This window comes from Tamandua tetradactyla, chromosome 14 (assembly GCF_023851605.1).
Source record: "Tamandua tetradactyla isolate mTamTet1 chromosome 14, mTamTet1.pri, whole genome shotgun sequence".
Taxonomy (NCBI): domain Eukaryota; kingdom Metazoa; phylum Chordata; class Mammalia; order Pilosa; family Myrmecophagidae; genus Tamandua; species Tamandua tetradactyla.
In genome coordinates this window covers 36,922,825-36,934,103 of record NC_135340.1, presented here as the reverse complement: position 1 = coordinate 36,934,103, position 11,279 = coordinate 36,922,825, and positions in this window count along the sequence as shown.

Sequence of the window (11,279 nt, the reverse complement as noted above, 5' to 3'; positions counted from 1 at the left end):
AGTTAAATATCTATTTTTTAAAATGAAAGCTGGTAATTGAAAAACTGTCTTGTTTTAACATCGGTACATTCACTTGCTTTTCAGTATTGTGTGTCTCTTTGAGGAGAACTCTGCTGCCAAAGAGAAACTGCTTGCATAATGGTTAATATTTGCTTTTAATTTATTATAAGATTGCTATTCCATGGTGCTTTTCCCTTTACTCAACAGTTACATTCTAAACTTTACTGTACTTTAAACTTTGCTATGACTAAGTATACCATTAGTTGGATTGATAACTAGAATTTTAACATTGATCAGTATATGATGCTTTACCAGAGTAACACTGCACAAGCAATTGAGGACCCTACATGCCAACAGCAGTTTTGTATAAAAGAAATTTAATAATTTTATTATTTCTTCACAGAACTTATATTTCTATACGTGTGTATCCTTCTGCAATACTTTGAAAGTCAAGAAAGCAATAATTGGATTAGAATATTGCATCTTACTTTTTCCATACTTCTTATAATAGAAGAACAAAGTACTTTTTTCCAGCCTAAGGTATTTCTGAATCTACCCCCAAAAGGAATATTTTGCATATTTTTTCTAGGAAAATGCTTGTTTCAGATTCTAGGACTCCTTCAGCTGGCACTCTGATCTTCCCTGATTTTAGGGTGCTGACTTGCTCTTCCCCCACTACTTACCCCCTCCCAGTTACCTTAGCTGCTGCTCAAGGTTGTGTCCTCTCTCGTTGGATGGCCTGTTTATTGACTGTGTGCTAAGACTTCTCCTCATGAGATTCTGTTACCTTAGGACCCTATGTTTTCCTGGTTTCTGATTCTACTGCTGTCCCATGGCTCTGAATACACTTTTTCTGCTGACCATTTACAACTAAGTATCCCTGACTTTATTCTGCTCACCTGCCTTTTGGGTGTGTATCTATCCTTTGGAATTTCTGGTGGGACAGAAAATAAAGATTTCCAAAGCAGAGCGATGAGCAGTTGTACATATTACTTGTTAAAGAGAAATGAACGTTTCTCATTAAGTGGCTTTCCTGAATTGCTCTGAAGCAAGAACACTGATTATACTATCTAATTATTGTCAATTCTGATGACCCTGGAACTTCTTAAGTCCTGATGACTATGTTGTATACTGGATTAAAAATAATAAGCAGGAACTATGCACTTATTACTGAATTTCACTCTCAACACTCAATATTCTTCAATATCTTTCCTCAATAAGAGTTCCCCTTCCCACCACCCCAAATTTTATGTAACTAATTGTTTTACTCCCTTCTTCCATTGTTTTCCTCGGTTCTCTGCACAAATGACCAAATACAGACTTGTTCTCTGATGTTCACCTAGCCAAACTTTCTAGAAAAAATATTTCTATCCTTTGCTGTACAGCCAATTTACAATGAAAGAAAGTGTGCATTGAATTGGTATGCTTATGATTGGAGTGAAAGCCTGTACAGAACTATTTAAGAGACATTGATAACAATAAACCCAATGTATTTTCCTGTTGTAAGTAAGGGGAATTTGAAAGACAGAGAAATGGAGGAAATCACAGGTGGGGTTATTGGAGTAAAACTGAACCCAAGTGATCTTATTGCTGGGGTTTATGCAGTTTTAAGATAAGTACATACATTCTGTATTATTCCAATTCCTATTCTTATTTGTATTAATTGTCTAGCATATGCATGTATTATCCTAGCTTTTCTTTATTCTAGCAGTCTCTCATTAAAAGATTTAAAATAAGCAATGCTGGAGCATGGAATTTCTCTCCTGGATCTGGTTGGGTTCTACTCAACAACAAAGAAAAACTCCCAAAGGCTGTAATGATGGTCTTAGGAATTTAACTTTCTATTAAAAATAAATGCATACACCCAAATCAATGAATGATTCTCTGACTTATGACACTCCTTTTATTCACTTTCTAAACCTATTATGATGATAGATGGTTGATGAACAAACTGAGTCATGATTGACTAGTCTCATCTTGGTGCTCCATAGTATTGTGATGTAGTTATTTGTAAATATTTGTGTCTTCCTTCCAAGATTGTGTTCTGTAAAATTTATTTATTATTTGTACCTTAGCAATGAACACAGTGTGTGACAGGTAATAAAATTATCTCCTCATAATCATAAGTGAATTAATGTATTGGTTTTCAGTTATCGATTTCTGACAGATTTTACCATAATTGAAGTGTACCTTTTCAAGACTGATTAAAAGATATTTAAATAACAATGCTATTTTCTATGTCATATAACAGGAAAATATGTTGGCTTTATTATGTTCAAAATGTCTCCTCTTCTTACCAGTTTCAGAAACAGTAACATGAATTCGTATTAGAAAATATCTGAAAGGGCCAGATCTTTATAATTTCATTTCAACAACGTAAGGAACATGTCACACAATTATATAAAATCCAACCTGAGAACTTCTTAATATAGTATTAGGTGGTGTCCAATTATAATAGAAAATGCTGTAATGGGAAACCCTGACAGGAATTCTGTCAGCCACAGGACTGATGCTTAAGGGCTACAAAGTACTTTGCAGCAGTTTGGTTTGTTAATATCAATGAGAATTCAGATAATACGCATGAGGTTAGGTTGACTAGGTTTATTGGAGAGGTTTTTAGAGCTGGTGGCTGGCTTTCTTCTCTCTTGTCTTCTATTGATTGTGGAACCACTATATTTTTGGTAATTGGCTGTGTGAGAATGGAATTAAGGTTAATAAAGAGGCATATGAAGATAAAAAATGATGTTGAGGAAGGCCCTTAAGAGTAACTTCTGGTATGATATATGTCCCCTATATAACAAGGATTTCCAAAGTAGGTTATCATGGCGGGTCATATTGGGAATGGGGAATTTACAGGCAGTGCTAAAGAGAGGCAGACAAGACCGCAGAAGGCATATGAGGAAGCAGAGAAGGGATTTTAGGAAGAAAGTCATATGCGAATTTAGGGTTTAATAATGATATTGCCACTATATGCCAAGTCAATTCTTTGATGTTCCATGCAGTTATTAGTTTCATTCACATGCTTATCAGTTGATTTCATAGACCTTAAAGTGCTCAATTTTTTAGTATCCACTACATGTCAGATTCTGAGCTAATCACAATAAATTCAAGTATAAAATCACATTCCTAGTTCACCATAAGCTTAAAATCTGTTGACAAAAATTATTCAACCCATAGAGAGTTTTTATATACCAGGTGTTGGGTTAAATCTTTAATATATATCCTCTCATTAACCCTTATGAAACATCGATATTAAAAGTATATTATCATTATTATCATTGTTATTCTAACCATCTTAGGATGAGGCAAATGAGGCGTAGAATGGTTCATAAATTTATTTATTGTTACAGTCAATGAACAGCCAGGACCTAGATCTCTTATTTTTCTGTTAGAAAAGGCAATATGCTTTGTCCTATATTTTATACTTTGACTCCAAAACCATCATATGTAATTAAATTAAATACATTGTTGTAATTTCAATCATAAAATATTTCAAAGGAAAACCAAAGAACAAGTGACTCTTATGGTACCCTAAAAATAAATTTTCTAAAATATTAGGATGCAAGAAGTTCTTGTTATTTGACTGTTTTTCCTTTATTTGGACAAATGTCTACAAAACATCAGAGTGACAATAGCACACAAGCACACCACCGCAAATGTAATCTTTTATCTACAAGAAGTAGTTTATAGAGTTCTAATAATGGTAGCAGATAGTAGAAGTATAAAATTCCCAGCTAAGTTCTTATAATTCATACTATGCCATGAATATTATTCTTTCATATAATATTATAGTACTCATACTAGTGAATAAAACCCCATATGAGACCTTAAATGAGAGAGGAAAAATGAAGTTGGATGATGTGTGCATCAGATGTTTTAGTTATAAACTGTATAATCCAATCTACTGAATTTACCAAGAGGGATTGCTGGGGTTCTTTTCAATCCTAATGGAATTGTTGCAAATAGTAGAGAAAAAGAATGTATGCTGTTTATAGGGACAAGGACCAAACCTACATTGTAAAACCCTCTCTGGAGACCTTCTCTTACTGTCAACCTTACACGCATTCTCACTGGGCTATAATACGTTAAATGGCACTGGCATTGCTAACCTTACAATATGAAGGCTTTACTGCTTCCAGTGCAAAATAATGAATTTACATTCTCAGCTTTTTTTATTTAATACTTTTATTCAAATAAGTCTCCCACAGTAGCATATCTGATCTGATGTTTGAAGTTAGGTCTCATTTATGCAACTTGAAACTCATGTCTGGGACTTTATCATATTCTTTATTAGATAGACAGGAAACACTTAGTGAGGATTAAGATCACATAACTAAGATGTTCAAAACTTTTAAGGGGCGAGGGGCAATAGAGGTCTTTACATATAAGCACTGATGGTTACTTTAGATATGAAAGAAAGAAATATTTCTTCTCATTATGGCATAGCAAGGGAAGATAAGTCTGTGAAATTTGAATGTGGCTCCACTTGGCTTTGTTCAATTGTACAAAGAGACAATTGGAAAGGGGAGCAGTTTTTTAGTGTTTCTATTTTTAATTAAGAATCAAATCTCATCAGCAGAGGGGTGAACAAATAATTTACATAAAATCTTATTTAAAAATTAGTCTAAAATTAGAATGAATAGCTTCTATTTCCTGACAAGTTGCAGGCACCTTTAGGTGAACAGGCTTTTACATTGAGACCTGTGTTAGTTTGAAAAAATTTATATACTGTAGAAAAGTCATGTTTTAATCCTGATCCAGTCTTGTGGGAGAAAGTTTTCCTTTAATCCCTATTTAGCACTATACTTTGGAAACTTGACTGGGTTATCTCCTTGGAGATGTAAATCACCCAATTTTGGGTATTAACCTTGGATTAGAGGGAGATGTGATTCCATCCATTCCAGATGGGTCTTCATTAGTTTACCGGAATCCTTTAAAAGAGGAAACATGGTGGAGAGTGTCCCTTTTTAGGGTCATGAAAATTACAGAGCCCACACTGCCAGAGAGCTTTGGACATGAAGAAGCAATATGTCTCTGGGGAAACTTCATGAAACAAGAAGCATAGAGAGAAAGCTAGCAGACATTGTCATGTTTGCCATGTACCTTTCCAGTTAAGAGAGAAACCCTGAGCTTTGTCAGACTTTCTTGAGTGAACTCAACTCTTGTTGGTACCTTAATTTGGACATTTCTTAGCCTGGCTTTAATGCAGACATTTTCACAGGCTTCCAATTGTAAACCTGCAACTTAATCCTCCCCCACCCCTGTGCCTTTTAAAATCTGTTCCATTTCTGGTGTATCACATTCTAGCAGCTAGTAAACTAGAATATACTTTGGTACTGGGAGTGGGGTGCTGTGGCAGTTTGCAAATACCAAACATGTTGGAACACATTTTTAAATGAACAAGGGGAAGATTTTGGAGGAGGCATGAGGAGCTTGATAGAAAAGGCCTAGAATGGTTTGAAGAGACTGGTGGTAGAAATGTGGACTCTAGAGATAACTCTGATAGGACCTAGGACAGAGATGAGGCACATGACATTGTACACTGGAAGGAAGGTGGTCTTTGTTTTAAAATTGCAGATGATCTGGCAAAATTGACTAGTAGCTTTGACTGGAAGGTAGATTTTAAAATCTATGGATTTGGATATTTAGCAGAAGAGCTTTCAAATTAAATGTTGAAAGTGCAGCCTGGTTTCTCCTCACAGTTTATAGTGAAATGTGACAGGAAGGAGATAAGCTGAGGACTTAACTCTTGGATACAAAGAAACTAGAAATTGATATTCTGTAAAATTCTGGGTTTCCAGAAGGGAGACCCCAGAGAATGGTGTCTCCTGTGAGGATTTGACCAAATATGCAACCAGTCAGCCATTTCAGAGAAAGTCAGGATTAGAGATGGAGTTATCCAGGATGGATTTCTGGAAACTACTTCTGTCTGATGGGCATTATCCTTGCCTACTACATAGAAAGCCAACTAGAATGTTGTGAGACCTATATAAACAGAGCCCCTGCCAGTCTGAACTGGGATACTCAGAAAAGGGACAATGTAAACATAAAATAACTTCAGAAGCAGAACTAAGAAAGCTAAAGTCTAATGTGAAGAAAGCACAGGCCAGGACTTCAGACCCACCCAAGTACTTGGAGAGGGTGAGTTTGTCCCAAAGGCAGAGAATGGACCTTCCGCCTCATCGCAGTGGAAGAATTGTACCACCTCAGGCCTTGGAGAGGGTGGAGCATATTCCTTGGAGGTTGGGGAGAGCTTGACTGCCACCACATGGAGGGGTTGAACATGTGTCCTGGAGATGGCAGAGAGCCTGGGTGCAGCCCCAATGCTTGGAGAAGGTGAAGTCAAGAAAAAAGTGGTCTCACCAATGTCCCCCAAGGTTGTATTTAGAGAGATGTGGGCCATTTCATAGGCCCTGGGAAAGGGTGGGACTGTTGCTTTCTAAAGCCCTGAATGGAAGTGACTCTAAGACTTTGAAATCTAATGGAGTTTGCCCTGCAGGCTTTTGAAATTGCTTAGGTCCAGTGAGCCCTGTGTTCCTTCCAATTTCTCCCTATGGAAATTGGTATATGTAGCATAAGACCATTCCCCTTTTGTATATTGGCAACAAATAACTTGTTCTGAATTTTACACATCCAGAACCAAAGAGGAATTTTTGCCTTAAAACAGACCATGCCTGTAACTGACTTTGATCAGGTCTTTTGTACTGTTTATGACTTTGTATTGTATTTATATTGTTACTGAAATGGGAATTTTGCCTTAGAACAGACTATGACTATAATTGACTTTGTACTGGTTTAACCTTGTATTGTGTTTGTATTGTTACTGAAATGCTTTAAAGTTTTCTGATTTGGAGATGTAATGGATTTATTTTGTATATGGGAAAATATATCTTTTTTTAGGGATTAGGGGGTGGAATATGCCAGTTTGAAAAGATTTATGTACCCTAGAAAAGCTATGTTTTAGTTTAGCCATGTTTAATCCAATTTTGTGGGAGAAAGCAGTTCTTTTAATCCCTATTTAGCACTATAGTTGGAAACTTGACTAGGTTATATCCACAGATATGTGATTCACCCATTCGTGGATATTAACCTTGGATTAGAGGGAGATGTGACTCCATCCATTCCAGGTGGGTTTTGATTAGTTTACTGTTATCCTTTAAAAGAGGGAACATTTTGAAGAGTCCCATTTTAGAGTCATGAGAATCACAGAGCCTATGCAGCCAGAGACCTTTGGAGATGAAGAACGAATATGTCCCCAGGAGCTTCATGAAACAAGAAGCCTAGAAAGAAAGCTGGCAGGTTACCATGTTTGCCATGTGCTTTTAAGTTGAGAGAAACCCTGAACTTCATCAGTCTTTCTTGGGTGAAGGTAACATCTTGTTGATGAATCAATTTGGACATTTTCTATAGTCTGGCTTCAATTTGGACATTTTCATGGCCTTAGAACTGTACATTTTCAATTTAATAAATCCCCCTGTTTTGTTTTGTTTTTTCTTTTTTTCTTTCGTTTTTTTTTATAGGCAGGTTCCAGAGATATAATTCCCCTGTTTAAAAGTCATTCCGTTTCTGATATATCACATTCCAGCAGCTACCAAACTAGAACAACGTCCAATGCAACAATGTAACAGAAAAGAGAAGAAAATGAGTGAACATGGTTTCTCTGGGGTGCATACCAGTTTCACACCAGTACAACATACAAGTATAAATTTACGATTTTACATGAATAAACATTTTTTTATCTCTGCGTTTTAGGAATTTAGAAGTAATGGTACTGCAGTAGCAATGAAAAATACTGGTTCCAAAATATGCTGTCAACTGAACATTGCGCAGAACTGAAATATTATCTGCCACTGAAGAAAAGGCTTACTTCAGCATCATTCTTGTGGAATTACTGACCCAAATGAATAACTTGAATCTAATTAAGAGGAAACATGGAACAAAACTAATTTGAAGGTTCTGTAAAATCCAAGGTCTGTATTCCTAAAAATGTCAAAGTCGTGGAAGCCACAGAGAGAATAAAGCATAATAAGCAGAAATGGCAATGAAAGGCAACTTAGGAAACTGGATTTGTTCCTGGACCAGATTGTTTATGAAATGCTTTTTAAAAATACATTATTTGAAGACTTGGCAATAATTTGAATTTAATCTACCTATTAGATGTTTCTCTTATATTAAAGATCATTTCCTGGTTTTAAAAATTGCATTGTTTTAGAAACAGTTATATAAAGTGAAAGGGCATAGTGTTCTAACTTTCTACATTCCATATGTACATAAATATATATATGCAAATGTGTTAATTATATATATTTCTGTGTTGTATAACTTCTATATATATACACAACAAATATTAAATATTAATTTTATATCATAGGAAAATGTAACTAATTACCTAAAAGCACCAGTCTTAAAACAAAATATATACAAGTTGAAAATAAAGAGAGGATATTATACAGAAAGATTTAAAATGCTGCTAGAGGATATGAATTATGATTTGAATACATGTAGGGATATATCATGATCATGAGTGGAATGAAAAAATATAAAAGATGCCAATACTATAAAATATTTATATATTTCAATCTCAGAAAACTCATTGTAAAATTACAAGTTTTGGATTTGATGAACAAAGACATTTTGATATTAATCTTTTAATTTTTATTGTACAATATAACATATAAACAAAGCAAAGAAAGAAAAAAGCAGTACTTTTCAAAGCACTCTTCAACAAATAGTTACAGGACAAATCCCAGAGTTTGTCATGGGTTACCACATTCTCATGTCAGATTTTTCCTTCTAGCTGCTCCAGAACATTAGAGTCTAGGAGGAATAAATATTTTTTATCATCACAATCAGCTTTCTTTCTTTTTTTGTGTGTGAAAAATAATGTATATACAAAAAAGCAATACATTTCAAAGCACATCACCACGTTAGTTGTAGAACAGATATCAGAGTTTGGTATGGGTTACAATTCCACAGTTTTAGGATTTTACTTCTAGCTGCTCTAAGATACTGGAGACTAAAATAAATATTAGTGTAATGACTCAGCAATAATACTCATTTGTTAAACCCTACCTTCTCTGTCTAGCTCCAGTATCACCCTTGATCTTTCTTCCACCTTTTAAGAGTATTTGTTCTATGCCTGTTCTAACTTTTTCATATTGGAAAGGGCTGTCGATAATATGGGAGAGACGGATGGAACTAGTTGATGTTCTGGAGAGGCTACATACTCTAGGTTTCAGGACTTATCTTGTCCAGGGTCCCATCTGGAAGTTGTAGGTTTCTGGAAAGTTACCCTAGTGCATGGAAACTTTGAAGAATCTTATATAATGCCCTAGGTGTTCCTTAGGATTGGCTAGAATGGTTTTGGCTGGGGGTTGGCAAGTTATGGCAGCTAGCAATGGACAGAATAGTTTTTGAGGATAGTGTTATATATATATATAACATATTAATATATATATATATTAATCCCACGATAGCTCCTTCCAGCTGCCTTGTTCCAGGTTCTATCTCACAAACCAGCAGCCTATATTTAACCTGTGTATTGAATCTCATTTTCATTGCCTTTCACCACAAACATTGCTGTTTTTGAGAGCACACTTGGGCTTCACTTTCTCCAAATGCTGTTTTAAATGAAGTCCTTTGCTTTGGGTTCCTATTATGAACTCTCTATCTAAAGACCTGCTTCTTACCCTAAGCATCATCTCTGATCCAGTGATTTGGAGTTGGGAATGGGGAGAAGCCCTCATTTAGGATCTGAGCACTCAGTGGTGGGAGGGGGAAGGTGTCCAGAGGTGGAATCAGCTTGTCTCTCCCAGTACCAAAACACTACACCTCAGAGCAGGGAGCAAGGGAATCAGAATCCCTGTGTTCTTAGCCTAGCATGCCCAAGCTAACACCTCTGTTCCATGAGTGGGGGCTTCCATTCTCTCACACTTGCTTGTCACACACACTTGCACATAGCTAAAGACAGATGGGAAACCCTGACATATTCTCCTCCTGTAAGAAAGCACTCTGACTTGAAGCTGAGCAAAGAAAGAGCCCCATGTTCTTGGTTGCAGTGATCAAGAGTGGAGTCTGCCTTAATGAGCTGGGGGAGAGAGGAGGAAACTATCTTGGTTTAAATTGCACAGCCTCTCACCTTGATTACCAAATCTAAATAGATGTTCTTAAAATAATGTTTATTCATTTGCTGTTCAACCTCAGGTCCATTTTCAGAGTCTTTAAATGTTTATTTTTGTGTTAGATTTCAGTAGTTTCAAAGGGGAGTGGGCTAGGAAAACTCACACTGTCATGCCAGAAGTCAAACTACAGAGGTGATTACACATGCCATGTTGACAGCTACTATAATTTCAAGCCTACATTTTCACTATCACAGTTGAGAGTGGCCCTGAAGAACAGTGGTGAGAAGCAATATTGGACCCCTATTTTGGATAGAAACATGGATGTATATTGATTCATAAAAAATTACTAATGGTTTGGTTACCTGGTCAGACCTTAGAATGCACAGAATTAGCAAATTGGTGACAAAGAGACCTGAGAAATATTTCTGTGACTTCCTTAAATGGGCACAGTTTTGAAAATCTGGTTGTTCCTTTTGAATATGCACCAGAGAAAAACCTCTGCAGTGGAAGCTTTAGTAATCAGGCAGACAAATGACAAGTTCTGTGTAGGTTAGCCTCTTTTCCTAGCCATCCCAAGGCTTATTCAGTGCATCCCTTACAAAATGACAAGAACTTGACAATCCCTTACAAAATGACAGGAAGCCATGTGTTGGTAAGTAACATGGACTATCTCGAAAGCTTGATGTGCCAATCAGTACTGAAAAAAAAACAGTAATCCTGAGGCCATGATATTGCAAACCTTCTGGTGGTAACTTGTCAATCATCTGGTGGATTACACTGAGATATTTCCACCATGAAAGCAGTAGAAATTTGTTTTTATTGGAGTTAACATTTAACCCAGATACACTTTTTTTCTAACCATTAAACTTTAAATCACATTCCCATTCATGGATTTGAGGAATGTCTAATTGACAATCCTGGCATCTACACAATACTGATATTGATAAAGGAATTTCTTTTAAAGTAAAATCAATGCAACAAAGAGCACGTGACCATAGAATTCAATGCTCTTATATAAACTTGATGACTGAGAAAGAGCTGGCATAATAGAATTATAGGATGAAATGCAGAAGATTCCTATATAAGTCCTTTGGAGACATTCTCCAGATTTTGGAGCCAACATATAAAATTTCCTCCTACTATTACACCTTAAATCTC